Source organism: Megachile rotundata, chromosome 2, assembly GCF_050947335.1.
Source record: "Megachile rotundata isolate GNS110a chromosome 2, iyMegRotu1, whole genome shotgun sequence".
Classification (NCBI taxonomy): Eukaryota; Metazoa; Arthropoda; class Insecta; order Hymenoptera; family Megachilidae; genus Megachile; species Megachile rotundata.
In genome coordinates this window covers 7,700,778-7,715,767 of record NC_134984.1, presented here as the reverse complement: position 1 = coordinate 7,715,767, position 14,990 = coordinate 7,700,778, and the positions used below count along the sequence as shown (strand labels likewise).

At 32.0% G+C, this 14,990-nt stretch overlaps 1 protein-coding gene and 2 long non-coding RNA genes across 12 annotated transcripts in view; 1 reads left to right on the top strand and 2 right to left on the bottom strand.

Annotated features, from left to right (window-relative positions):
• The window catches only part of LOC100877791 (uncharacterized), a 412,529-nt gene that overhangs the window by 225,426 nt on the left and 172,113 nt on the right, over window positions 1-14,990 (top strand). The gene's annotated exons all lie outside the window — the stretch shown is intronic.
• The window catches only part of LOC143266046 (uncharacterized), a 159,620-nt gene that overhangs the window by 59,780 nt on the left and 84,850 nt on the right, over window positions 1-14,990 (bottom strand). The window lies entirely within an intron of this gene.
• Window positions 5,469-8,074, bottom strand: LOC143266049 (uncharacterized). Its single transcript, XR_013041053.1, has 3 exons — window positions 7,912-8,074; window positions 6,058-6,211; window positions 5,469-5,959 (listed from the first exon to the last, which is right to left on the bottom strand). It is a non-coding gene; the product is annotated as an uncharacterized LOC143266049 (long non-coding RNA).

The following is a 14,990-nucleotide window of genomic DNA, read 5'->3' as shown; positions in this document are numbered from 1 at the left end:
TAAGTCAAGCCATCTAATTTGCCCAGAACCGGGATTCAGGTGGCACACAGGAAACTGGCGTAAACCTGATGAAAGTGTAATGATGTACTCTCAGGTATAAGGGAAGTCTATACCTCCCTTAGTTTCTCACTAGATACACGGCTAATCCCAAAATTCAAAATTTCCTAATTTACAAATTTTTTAATTTGCAATTTATGAAATTCTCATGAAATTATCAAAATCTTGAATTCTCAAGTTCTCAAATTCTTAAATTTTCTTGCCAAAATTCCCAATTCTTATATTTCAAAATCCCTACATCCCCAAATCTCTTCATCCCCAAATCCCTACATCCTAATATCCCTACATCCCCAAATCCCTACATCCCCAAATCCCTACATCCCCAAATCCCTACATCCCCAAATCCCTACATCCCCAAATCCCTACATCCCCAAATCCCTACATCCCCAAATCCCTATATCCTAAAATTCCTACATCCCCAAATCCCTACATCCCCAAATCCCTACATCCCCAAATCCCTACATCCCCAAATCCCTACATCCCCAAATCCCTACATCCCCAAATCCCTACATCCCCAAATCTCTACATCCCCAAATCCCTACATCCCCAAATCCCTACATCCCCAAATCCCTAATCCCCTAAAATCACTAAATTTCCAAATCTCTATCATCCAAAATTTCTACATCCTCAAATTCCTACATTCCCTAATCTCCATTCCTCTAAATTTGCTTAATTTCCTCATCCTCAGGTTTTCAGATACCTACATTATCAAATCCCTGCATCCCCAAATCTTCATCCCTTTAAAATCGTTAAATTTCCAAATCTCTAGCATCCAACATTTCTACGTCCCCAAATCCTTACATTTCCAAATTCCTACGTCTCCAAATCTTTACATCCCTAAGTTCCTAGACCCTAAAATTGCTGAATTGCCAAATTTTTAAATCCCAAAATCTCTACATTTCCACACCTCCAAATTTTGACATTCTCCAAAATTCTGGTATAGACAAAGTAGGAAACACAAAAATTCGACTCTCTACTAACGAGAATACTGGCGTCAGTTATTGGCATAATATGGCGCTCCCTTGGTGATAACTCTAAATCTAACATTTGTAACTGGTGAAGAAAGATCGTGGGTATTGGAACCAAAATAAGGACTTTGGGAACTTCTCGCACATGTCACTTGTAGTAACTGAGGGTTACGTTGGAGACGTGAATTCGTCTAACAAATAACAAAAAAGATGATCGCCTACCAATCAACAAAATAAGAGTCTGCCAATCAGAAAGTTCATCCCCATCGTTACTCCATCAAACACAAGTTTTAAAAAGATTGTTTTTCTACCAAAAGTCAGATTTTCAAAATCGTATAAGCAAACAATGGTGATTAACCTCTTGCCGTACTTTGACGAGTTTTACTAGTGACGCACTTAAAACTCAAATGTGACAAATGTTACTCAAATTTTGATTACTGTACAACATGAAATTTAGGTCCAATTATAACTTGCATAATTAATGATCGCTGAATATAAAGTACTCACGACATCGTAATTTTCTCTGTCTGTTTTAACATTATAGCTACGAATAGTTAGTTTTTACTGGCGCATCTGGCAAATAAATTATACGGCAAGAGATTAACAAATGTACTCTCATACCTTATGTTCGCGCGATGGGTAAAATATAAACTATTTATAGTTATTTATGAAGGTTGTAAATCTTCGTCGACCCATGGCGTTTCCAGAACTTGTTACAGTAGTGGAATATTTTTAGTTAGTATTTAAGTTAGTATTTAAGTTAGTATTATAGAGTAGAATTTATAGAGTAGCTCAGAGTCCTCCACACTGGTGTGCCCAGGTCATTGAAGGATGTAGATCATCATCCCAATAGTTGTAATGGTTGTTGTGTATTGTTGTAGGTGATAGTTACAAAGCTAATCTAAGACTGACTAGTTGCCTCTAAACAGTCAGAAAAGAAAGCAAGGAAGGAAGTTCAGGACGTGAAGGCGTTGCCAAAAAGGACCAATCAGGACAGATTGTTATTTGTAAAAAACAGTGATTGGTGAGATGGTTCAACGAATGAGATTGTAAGATTTTAGCCTTCACTTCAGGGTTGTAAATAACGTTTCGTTAATAAGGTGACCCAAACAGTTAAGTGATTTGGGTCATTCAAAAGAACTAAGTAATGGGACACATTGCGAGACTGTTGAATGACCGAGTCAGAGTGCCTGGTCCGCCGAGTATGCAAGGATTTTCGTAAACACTGCACACAGCAGGGGTGCACAGTTTAGGACCATGGAAATAAACTTCTTTAAAGAAAGATATATTGGCGTTAGAAAGATGTGCTTTTCTGGCCTGTTAAAAGGCTATTGTCAATAGTTAAGAACGTCAAGCTGTGGAGACGTTCATGTGGTCTTAAAAATCCGGTTGAAATTACAAGAGTGAAGGTTTGACAAAACACCCATAAATATTATGCTGATTATATTCCGAGCAACTCGGAACACCTTATACTATCATATTGTCACTTGTGTTCACTTTGGATTTCTTCATTATCAATTCAATTTCTACACTAAATTATATATGTATAACGTTTTTATATAATGCACTTTGAATTATTGATTCAATAGTTCCCGATGCACAGGCAGTTGTATAATGTAAAATGATACGGAGATATGATACGTGGCAAACTTTTCGCGCCAAGAAAGTTTATTTTGGTTTGACCTCGGTAGCACAGCAAACGTGTTGATGTATTTCGGTTGCAACCGTGTTTTTCGAACGAGCAAAAAGAATCTGCATCGTTCATAAAAATAAACAGCTGGCAGGAGAAAGGGTCACTGATGTATCCGACTGCGTTGTAATGCACATTTCATAAATGCTCATGTTTTATATTGTGTACTCAGTAAATAAGACGATGATACAACGAGATCTTAGCTGACATTACAGTGTTTGGACGATGCAGTTACTATATATTTTCTTTTCTGCGAGAGGGATCTTAAACTGATCATTTTCAATTGTTTATTTTAAGAAGAGAATCTGCTTTTGTTTCTTCGAAATTTGTTGAATAACGGTGCAATCGGTCGTTAACGGGTCATAAAGATTTTTAACAATCTTTTTCAGCTTTAATCGCGGATTACATCGCACATGGATAATTTTAAAACGTTATCATAGTTGAAAGGAATTTATGCATATTTATGAGATTCCGCTTCGTTTGGTAAACATTAAATTATACAGCAACTCGTATTAATATTCGCACGCTGAGGTATTCAAACATTTATTGATCGATATCAGGTAATTATTAGAGAGATGTATTATTATTTTCAAAACACCGTGAACGGATTATATCTTATTGGTTTTGTTAAAAAGACGCAAAACGGAGGTACATCGAAATCTATGATCAGCAAATTAATTAGAATTTCTTGAGAAGGATTAATTTGATTACGAGAGGATTAATATAATAAACGGATTATATTAATGTGATTAATAAATAAATAAACGTAGCTACTGTTATTATACCCAGTCTATGTATTAAAGTACAAGTATATAGAGGGTGATTTTTTTATGTCGTTTTGCGGAATCGTTTCAAACACCCTTATCACAGCTGCTTGGACTTGTGTAACAGTGTCATAAAACATTCCTTTGATAGCTAATTTCAGTTTTGGAAAAAGGAAGTAATCACATGGAGATAAGTTAGGCGAATTTGGAGGATGTTGGAGCACACATATCTGTTTTTTCGCCAAAAATTCACGAACAACGACAGTTCTGTGACATGGTGCGTTATCATGCAACAGAAACCAATTTCCCGGCGCTCGATATTCGGGCTGCACACGAATAATCCTCTTCCACAAACGTTCCACAACACCCAGATAATATTCGCCATTAACATTTTGTTCCGGTGGAACGAATTTCTGAAGTATAATTCCTTTAGAATCGTAAAAGCAAATTAACATTGTCTTCTCTCGGGACTTCTGGAATCGCAATTTTTTTTATTTTAGAGAGCCTGGAGATTTCCACGTAGCACTTTAGGGCTTTGTTTGAGGTTCATACTTGAAGCACCAAGTCTCATCACTAGTTACAATTGATTCTAGGAATTTACAGTTCCGTCTGGCTGTTTTGATAAGATCCTCGCAATATTTAACTCGAGCAATTTGTTGCACTTGTCCGTGATTTTGTAATATCGTGACGAAAGGTTCTGTCGTATTAAACGCTATAAGTCAACAATTCGTTGCTCGATTTCGATAATGATTGTTGTGTTTTATAGGGGAGGTATACCGTTTTCAGATAACATAGTGCTTTAATAGATGACGCTAATAGTTTTCCTTAAATTTAAAAAGTTCTGTTACTTTTCCAACATACTGTGCACTTGCATCCTGAACCAATAGGGGGATTTGGGGGGCCAGGTCCTCCAACGAGTAAAGTGTGTATGTATAATATAGATACGATTAACAACCCCAGTTCTGCTAACAAAAGTTCAGGTATAACTCTTTTTGAATATAATTTAATCAATGATTACGATATATAAGCGTCGACGATTCACTAATATTTATTTTAAAAAATAACTAATCATACAGAACTCACGAGTTTAGAAATCATTCTTTTTATTCTAAATTAAAATGTGCAGGGTGGCTCACCACAGTTTGCCATTTAGATTTACGTCATTAGTATTACTCATAGCAAACAATGTTTTAAATGAAGTTGAATGGTTTTGAGAGGGACATATGCTGGTGGTATATTATTTTTGTAGGTGGACGTATAAAGGATATATGAAGGTCATTAATGTTATTTTTAAATGGAATTATATATTTTTTATTGCATCAACTGATACTCCTTCATATTTTTTACAAAAAAAGTATTAATCTATTTATGTGAAAAAATCATTAGTTTAGGAGATATTTTAATTCTAATTTATTAGGAAATCGTGACTTTCTGATCAATATTATGAATTGCCCTAACTGAACAGCAAATGTTTTTCAACATGCTTTGAGAGGTCACATGTCATCAAACAAATTGTGAGTTTTTGTTTTTATTTGTTACGTAGTAACAGTGAAATTTAGTCTCTGTTACGTTTCTAATACGGTGAATACAACAATACGGTGAATTATCACTTCATAATGAAGTATTCTAAAGAAGAAAAGATAGAGATGTTATCAGTTTATTTTGAAGCTGGGAAAAGTGCTACACATGCAGAAAGATTATACACTATGGAATGTAAGTAAGTCATTAATTTCTCGATTCAGAAAGAGTTCTGATGCAAATGGTCGCCACATTGAACCTTTTCTGTAAATATACATTAAAATTAAAATATCTCTTAAACTAATAATTTTTTCACATAAATAGATTAATACTTTTTTGTAAAGAATATGAAGGAGTATCAGCTGATGCAATAAAAAATATATGATTCCATTTAAAAAAACATTTATGACCTTCATATGTCCTTTACACGTCCACCTACAAAAAAAATATACGACCAACATATGCCCCTCTCAAAACCACTCAACTTCGTCTAAAACATTGTTTGCTATGAGTAATAATAATGACGCAAATCTAGATGGCAAAATGTGGTGAGCCACCCTATATATCCCTTAATCTATGAATTTCATTAACCATTAATTGTAAAGACATTTTGAATACATCTCAAAATTTTTTTCCGTCTTCCTATTACTATCCCATAAATCAATCGTTCTGTTGTTCCGTGAAAAGAAATATGGTGGCATCAAGTATTGCTCGTAAATCTTTGGATGCTTAGAGGTCTAACAGCATTTTCGGACATAGGTTCGTACTTATAAGCTTTCTCCACCTAAATGACGCCATTAATATGGTACGTCAATTTGGTTCAAATTTTTGCGGATATCCTGTATTTCTCGCACCCCTCGATCAATCTTATTTCCCCTCTTTTCTGTTTTTCCTTTTATTTCCTCGTAACCTACTTACTTAATCTGAAACTGTCTTCGTATTTCCCAATTTCGCATTTATACCTGGAAAAAGATTCATGGTAGATTAACTTTATTTCATCCTAATCATAATTAAAACGACTTATTTCAACTACGCAGTTTTCCTATATGTACATTCTCACATATTTACAAAATTAATTCTTTTAAACAAATTTACATCTCGTGATATTTTTCATGCATTGGTCTTCAGTAATTCATTTTTACTGTAATTTGTTTGAAGTGTTTATTTGTGTATTCACTCTTTTTCCATGAATCCAAATTCTCTCGATCCAAGATCTGTTAAAAGAAAATAATATATAATAGTTGCTTTTTATATATTTACATACTTTCTGTACTTACAAAATGTACGCTCAATATTTTTTAATTTAATTGATTTTTATACAGTAATGAAAAGTATTACAATATTTATTCAGTGATAATATTAATGAAGAATCGGCATTTTGTAATGGAGAATTATTTTATATCGAAAATATCGAATTACATATTGAAATGTTGAAATTGATGAAATATTGATGATAGGTAGACATTTTCACAAAGTCTGAAAACTCACATCCAAAACGTATAAGAGCGATATTCTGATATTTTTATGTGATCATATCGTTTTAAATTGTAGGTGTACGTTTACACTGTTTATAGTATTATAATATACAATAATATTATCCATAACAATAAACCAGCTAAAAATAAAGTCAACTTATAATTTTAATTTGAACTTACAATTTTGATGAGAAAATTATATTTTTTTTGTTTTAAAATTGACCATTATTTATTATAACTGGCAACCAGTCATTTTCTGTTAAAAATATTAAAAGTTTGTGGAATTATGTTCATCAAATTTCAAGCTTTAAGTCATGTCGAAAATACTATTTCATGGTACCTTTATGTTGTTAATTCATGTGAGACTTTCTGTGTTACGAAATGCGCCGTTTAATATGCAGGAAATTAATATTGCACGTAGTCGGTATAGTTACTCTCTGCCGTTGATGCATGTGTCTTTGATATGTTAAGTACCGTATATCTGACGTACAAGATGACATTTGCGATATGCCGCGGTATCAAAAGTAATTACAAGATGATAAATAAGTTTGAAACCAGGGTACTGAGTCTTCAAGCGAAGCAAGGTTGTTTTAGCTCTATAAAGTAAATAGACCATCAGTAAGACATTAATCTTATTAAAAATAATAAATAAAGTGATTTATTGATCAAAAATTTAAGTCATTCACGAGCTTATGTTCATACAAACGTGTTGTCTCATTTTTATTTGTGGAATATGCTAAAAAATTATACGAATTAAGCTAGAACTGTATGTGATATCGAATTACAACAGTAGTCCATTGATTTCGAATTTTTGTTATCACCTCTTAATGAAGTGTACGAATTTACGTTCTTATATTTCAACTCATCAATTTCATAAAGCAAAAGCATAAATCTATATTATAATTTGTTCAAATAAAGGAAAAACATGTAATTAACAACATAATAACAAGAAAATATTAATTTGTATTGTAAATGCAATAAAATGTAATGGTCAGTAATGGTAATATCAGACCAAGAGCAATTTTTACTAATAATTTTTCACAAATATTCAATATTGTACTTGAAAACTGATTTACGTAGAAACTCAGAAGAACTAACACTGACTGACTAATAACTTTAATCTTTACATATTGTTTAAAATCTTGTACAAAAATCTTTTTATATTGTTCACAAAACGATTATTATTAAGCTATTCCATTCTCATCCAATTTTAATAAAAGTGTTCTTAATGCAGAGTTACGGTTTTTTAAAGAAATGGGTATCGTATTATGCGGCTTTACCCTACATAGCCTGTTTAATCGCTCTGTGGTAGTTTCACGATCCTAAAACCATTAAATTTTGCCCACCAAAAGCGGCATTTGGGTCGACATGAATGTTTACGTTCTTCACCCCGTGAAATCGACCCTCCTGAATACTGATCCGTATCTTATTTTACTCACCATATTGGTATAGCCAACGTGTATGTAGCAACAACTCCACTGAATTCATTATATTCGCTTCAACGGCATCCCTCGTGCTTTAAAAGAGATATACAGAGACGAAGGGTGTCACTCGATGTATACTGAAATGTTCCGCATTTGCTACGAGATATTCTGAAATCTAATGATTTACTAATAAATGTATATAATGCATTGCATAAATCCAACCCCTGATATTTTCGATAAACTGAACTTTTGGTAGGAAATTATGATTAGCATTCCTTACATACTACTTTTTTAGTGTGAAAACAAGAAATTGTGTAAAAGAAAATAGATGTATTAACCCCTCGAGCTACAAGTTCTTCGCAGTGCGTCAGTCGGAACTGCTAATTATTATTGCAGCGTTAAGGTAAATAAAGAATGTTGAAATGTTAGGTATATATTGGATCTAGGGATCTTTAATTATGCAAACTGCAATTTGCATCATACACAAAACTCGATTTTTATGCAAATATGATTTAGTTTTGTCAAATTTGAACTGTAACGTGCGTCACGAGTCTGACTCGATGTTGTAAGCCAAGAGGATAACGTAACTAGTGGATCTACCAGGTGTCATTTAAAATTTAGAGTACCTGCTGTAAATATAGAGGTAGAACAAGAATAAGATACAGAGACTTTTAAGTCATCCCAAACGATTAAACGTGTCTGAAACTGTCGAAAACGATATCAAACACGATTATTCTTGACTTCACGACGACTGACGTCAATGAGAACCCAGTGTTGTCGTCAGCGATGAGTTATAGAGCTTTTAACGTGGGTCCAGACAATTCTAATTATCAAAAATTATCGAAAACAATACAAAAACGCGGTTTTTTATCGATTCGACGACGATCAACGTCGATGACAACAGGTTCTTGTTGTTAGATTACCGCCAAAATCTACGCAGTAGAAGGGTGTCTCTCGAGTTTATCTTCAAAATTTCAAATGAAAAACTTTATCTTAATGTTTATATTAATACCAACTATGACAGCTTATACAGTCATATGCATAAAACATGTCTCAGATTAAAGGAAAAATTTGTCAAAAATATTTATATTTTCAGATGTATGAGGGGGATAACAATTTGTTTATTTTTTAATGATTGAAGTCGAGGGATCAGTAAGTTAATGTTACAATAGTAACTTTTTTATGGTTAATACGCGATTTGTTACTGCCAATCATATGAACTACTAATAAATATTAATATAATTAAATAACCCTGATATTACGGTTTGAAAAATATATTAGTATTATTCTGGAATAAGTTGAATTTTGTACAATATTTAGAAAAATAAGAAATAGTATTATCACATAAATAAGAAATAATACCTCAAGATATCAAGTGAGACCAAAAATTGCGACCTCTAACGTGCTACAGACAAACGAACAAATGCAGATCGAGTCGTCCCAGAAGTCTCACTACGTTCAGCAAATATTAACGGAGTTATAAAACCAGATATTCAAACGTTTCATAAATATTGCAAACCCTCGCGTTTTCAATAATCTGAGCACTTGGTTGGAAAATGTCAGTATCCTTTAAATAGCAACGTGGTTGTATAAACAATAAATTGTGTAAAAGAGAAATAACGTATCAACGTAAATATTAAGCTGGATTATATAAAACCTGACTTTCAGACGTTTCGTAAACATACCAAGGTATGTTCTCTTTAATGTGGCGTTAATTGACCTTCATAAGTGATCAAATTCATTATGCTACCTTCACTTGTTTTACTTTACATTTGTAAAATTCGTTTGTAAAGATTAGAGAGTAAAATGCCTCATGGAGAAGAATAAAACAATTGTTCTTCAATGATTGGTATTTTTATGGAACGCTTAAAAATTTGTGTCAATGCAAATGAGATGAATATATATATTAATACGTCAATTTTTGTTCGTATAATTTTATTTTTGCGAATTAACATAGTACATGTTAGTGGTTAAATATTTTCCATAGTTTCGAGTCGAAAACTGAAATTAATAAAAATAAAGGAAGTCATTTATGTAACGCACTGTAGTAAGTGGTTGCAAATACATCAATATATTTAGCATTAAATTTCACTTTTTTCCTCTATGATTACGCTACCAGTTAACGTCACTTCGCAACAAAATAGCTGTTTTCCAACGTTTCAGTATAATCTGATGTTACATTCAGAAAGATAAATACGATGTAATTTCGTATGCGAGAATTTTTTCGTATTCTATGCTTTCAGTCGTTTTGCTCAGCATTCTGGAATAAATCTTCGAGTTTTCACAACACATGTAAACGTCCCATAACTCTCTTTTTTCGTAACGAGTTTTACGTGCATGTACAGTTAAGAATTTGATTTTTCAACAGAAAGAATACTAATTAAGAAGTGAGCCTTTGTATAATAATTTGTAGAAGTTTTTGATGATTCCAAAATTTACCAATGAGTTAGCAATTTAGCGATATACTTCGGGACCTAGAAATTTCGAAATTTAGATTAAGATTAAGAATTTATCTTGTGGGTTTGTAAAATTATTACTTTTGAGGTCTATTATAATTGTACTTACTCTGTTTCAAGAAGATCGATGTACCAAAAATCTCGAAGTCAATTTGTGAGATTGTGTTTCATAACTACCAATTAATTCGCTATTCTAAATCAATGAAAAAGATATTAAATTTAATATCATGAAATTACAGTAAACTGTAATGCTATCTCATGTCACCAGAATTTCGTTTCTTGTTTAGTTTCTCCAGCATCAAAGATTGGCTAATAAATAATAATACCAATGTCTTGGTTTGACTATTGCATTAATCTAATATTAACTAAATGTTGCCTCTATAGGGTGAAATTAAATGGTGATTGAATGACCAAAAATATGTTGACAAATTCTTTTCGCCATCAAGTTTGAAGCGATTTCATTCACAGAAATATTAAATCAATGTCAAAAGGATACTAAAGGGTAATAAACTCTGAAAGAAAATAATAGCGCACAAAGCATTAGTAAACCTTATTAGAGTTTAGCAAACGTTAGCAATCAACCAATTTTCAATGATTTTTCTCATTATTAGACTTCACCTTAATACTTTTTTTTTTTAACTTTTGTGCATAGTTTGATAGTATTCGGTAAATATAGATAAAATATGATTTCGAATGTTGGAATCTATTGGTTGAAAAGCTATATAGTGTCAAAGTTTCATAATAGTAGAATACTGTATAGCTCATCCCAATATAACTAGGTGAATTTTATTATTTAGTAACATGCTGTGCTCGGACGGCGTCCATTAAAAATGCCAATAAGGCCAATATTATTTCGGGGATAAAATTGTCGCCATAAATATTCGCACAGTCGAAGTGCAAATTCATCATGAAAATTGCAATTACAATGGAATCCATTGTCCTCTTCTCTTTATTCATTTTTTTACAGGACGCCAATATGATTTGATCAAAATTGGACAATAACCTAACTCAAACTCAAAGTAAATTATACTTCCATCTGAACTCTACTGTGATTAATAGCCTTTTATAACCCTCGGCATTAGAACCTATGTAAGTTTTCAGACAGTACACATTCTACTACTGATATTAACATGTTCTTTTACAATTAGTATAATGATCATTTCACGATTTTCGATTTCTACGCGACACTCGCTTTAGTTAAAACCATTCTCAACAGCCAATGACCCTCTTTTCTGACACGATTGTAGTTTCTTTTACCAAATATCTTGTAACTGATCTTTGAAGTCATGTAAAAATATGAATTAACTCGGGAAATATTCTCAGTACCATTGAATATTTAGTCTAATCACTACTACTTGTATTTTTCTATACTTAAATGTTCTTTGTACCTATTTGAGCATCAGATTTTGAAACTCCTTTTAATTTCGAAATTCAGAATCGTTGTATTCCGTGTATATTCATCGAATATTATCTGATTACACAAAATATTTGAAAAAGATGCTGTCCTTAAATGGAGTTTAGCCGTCGTTTCATAAAAAATAATGTTCCAATAGTTGTTACTTAAATATAACACAAATAATAAACTATGTATTGATCTCCATTAAAACATTAAATTCCAAACAGTCCTTGATTCGCTCTAGTTTTGTTTATAACCCACTGACTCAAATCCGATCTTTCAGGTGCTTGATTAATAATTGCAGAGAATAATTGCATTACTACAAAAATGGCGAATTGCAATTATCAATAACGAAGAATATTCCGTTAATTGAGCTGTTCTCATTCTATTCTCATTCCATCTGTCTATTTGTCTGAAACATTCACTGAATCGTTTAGCAAAATATGTTCGCTTTAAAATGTGGTAAAACGTTACAACAAAGTTTTGAACACGAAAGATATGTTAATGTAAATGTATATAATTTCGTCATGCTAATGTTTAAAACGCTTAATATGTTTTCCAAATAGTTCTTTCGTGACATTTTCAAATGTTTAATGTAGTTTGAATATTTATCTAATACCTAAAATAAATTAGGAGTTTAAAAAGTTATAGTTTATTACTAGCAAGAAGTTACATTCAGTACATATTGCATGATTTCACGATGATGTAACGTTGCATATACTACTCAAATAATATTTGTTGATCCTATATAACACTATACAATATCTCTTGGTATGGTACAAATGCAAGAGGAGTACATCACACACACAATATAAAATATATTTAACTGTTGAGTTAAATTAGTTCCGAAACAATTGTCACAGAAATATAAATTCAATACAAATATAGCAATGTTTAGTAAAAGTCAAATATCTTTCGTAATTTTTGTCTTTTACATTGAGTTTTTAAATTTTGGTCTCAGAATTAAAAACAGCATTCTAAAAATCTGTGTAAATAGTTTAAAATCGATTAATTCATTTCCAACATTTCTAGCAACCCCAACAGAGGGTTCAATATGTATCTGAAAATTGTTTGACTAATATTCGATTGTTTGACTATTCGTTGTTCTCAAAAATTGATTGTATTTCAAGATTTAATCCTTGCACGTTCTTTCCTTTAACTATGTATACACTCATTCTTTTGAAAGGTCAGTGTAACAATCTAATCAAATCAAATTTCAATCAAGTCAAATAAGATTTAAAAGGTTGTTAAATAAAGAAGTCGTTGTATTTTATCTATATTAATAATAATTCGTTGTATTTTATCTATATTTGTCGAATACTATTCAATTATGCAAAAAAAGTTAAAAAGACTTGTGTCTCAAAACGAAGTTCAACCTCTCTTACTAATTTCACAATTTTAAATTTGTTCCCGTGAAACTTACATATGATTTCGAAGCACTTGAAATTCTCTTCCGAATGTTATGTTTGTAATTTTATAACTTTACTTTTATAAAAGTTACTTTCAGAGAGAGTTTGTAGGCGAGAAAGGTTACCAACCAATCACGCGATGAATTTTTGTATTGAGTTTGATTTTCCCTGCTGTTCAAGCAAAAGAAAAACTTGCTTCTCTGTAGCTTATACACGTCTGTAAAGCTTCTGAAATCTCCTTTCAAATGTTACGTTTTATATTTTTACAACGTTATTAAAAAAAAGAGCTATTTTCACACAAAGTCAGTGGCGAAACATTTGCCGATCAATCGTTCGCAACTCTACAGCCTCTAGTCATTGAATCGAAACCACTTAATATTTTAAACTTTTTCCATATTTTTGATCAAATTAAAATTTTTGCTCAAATTACAATAAAGTTTTCTAATTGCAAAGATATTACATACACAGATATCAACAGTTATTTCTCCCTTTGCATTCATTATAATTTGTGAACGGTACTCATGTTATATGAAAAATTCGATGGAATTTCTTTCGAAAGTTAAATGCAATCAGTGAAAACATTGATATGTATACGTTTTGTAGGCAAAAGGTTTCACAGAAAATATTCAAGTTCACAAATATTCATGTGCTGTTTAATAACAGGATGATTAAGTGAATTAACGAGTTAAGTGTGTTTGACGACTATGTCCGTCATGGAAATATGGCAGAATTTTGTATCATGACGACTATATCCGTCATGCGTAAAATTTTGTTACAACTTGATGTTTAAATTGTAATTTTAGCGAAAACTAAATTATATTCGTAAATTGTAGTATGTTTAAAATGTTTAGAGGTCAACACGAAATGAAATAAACAAATAAAAAGTGTAAATGATTTGAGATGGATGCATAAATTCTTGAGAGCTAACTCGTCATCGCTTGATTATCGCGACACACACTGGTGCGCACTTTGCAAAAAGATCGCCATAGTTAACTGGTTAAAGCACCCCATATATTCAAAATCTTAAAGTGGATAAATATTGTTTACATAGCACAGTATTTACGCTATTTTATTAGTTTATGCTTTAATGACTCGATTATTACCTATTTAAATGAAAATAAAAATGTCGGAAATATAAACTCCATATGGAAGCTAATGCCATTCAGTGAAAAAAAGTAGAAAACTTTTTTCAATAAAGTACGATACGATTCTTATATGTAGAGTAACACAGTGAACATATTAAGGATATGAGTTTACCGTATGAGACGAGACATATTGTCATATGAACCAATTTTTCAACATAATGCTCCAATATGCCATTTCAAATCACTAGTGTTATCTTATAGGCCAGGGGTGGCCAACCTGCGGCTCGCGAGCCACATGCGGCTCTTTAAAGGATTATTTGTGGCTCTCGATGAATGTACCAAGTTCCCTTTTCATTTTTGTGCTATTATATTTTTAAAAATTATTATCGTTCCATATGAGTTTCAAAATTATTGACGACAAATATGAAAGACTAAGTGCAACGTTGAAACAAATTTCATTTCCGTCCAAGTTAAGAATAATATGACTCATCAAAAACTGCGCCATCGAAAATTGCGGCTCGCGAAACATTTCAAACTTTGAAAAATGGCTTCGACTATCAAGGAACTTGGCCACCCCTGTTATAGGCATTCAGAACTGTTCGACTATTTCTATTTTTTAGTTATATATCCAAATTAAATTGAAAGAGCTTTTTTTTTATTTTTCCATGTTCATTTACCCATTTTTCGGTTGTACCACCACTTTCGAAACACCCTGCATATATAAACACCTACCTGCATGCAATATTAT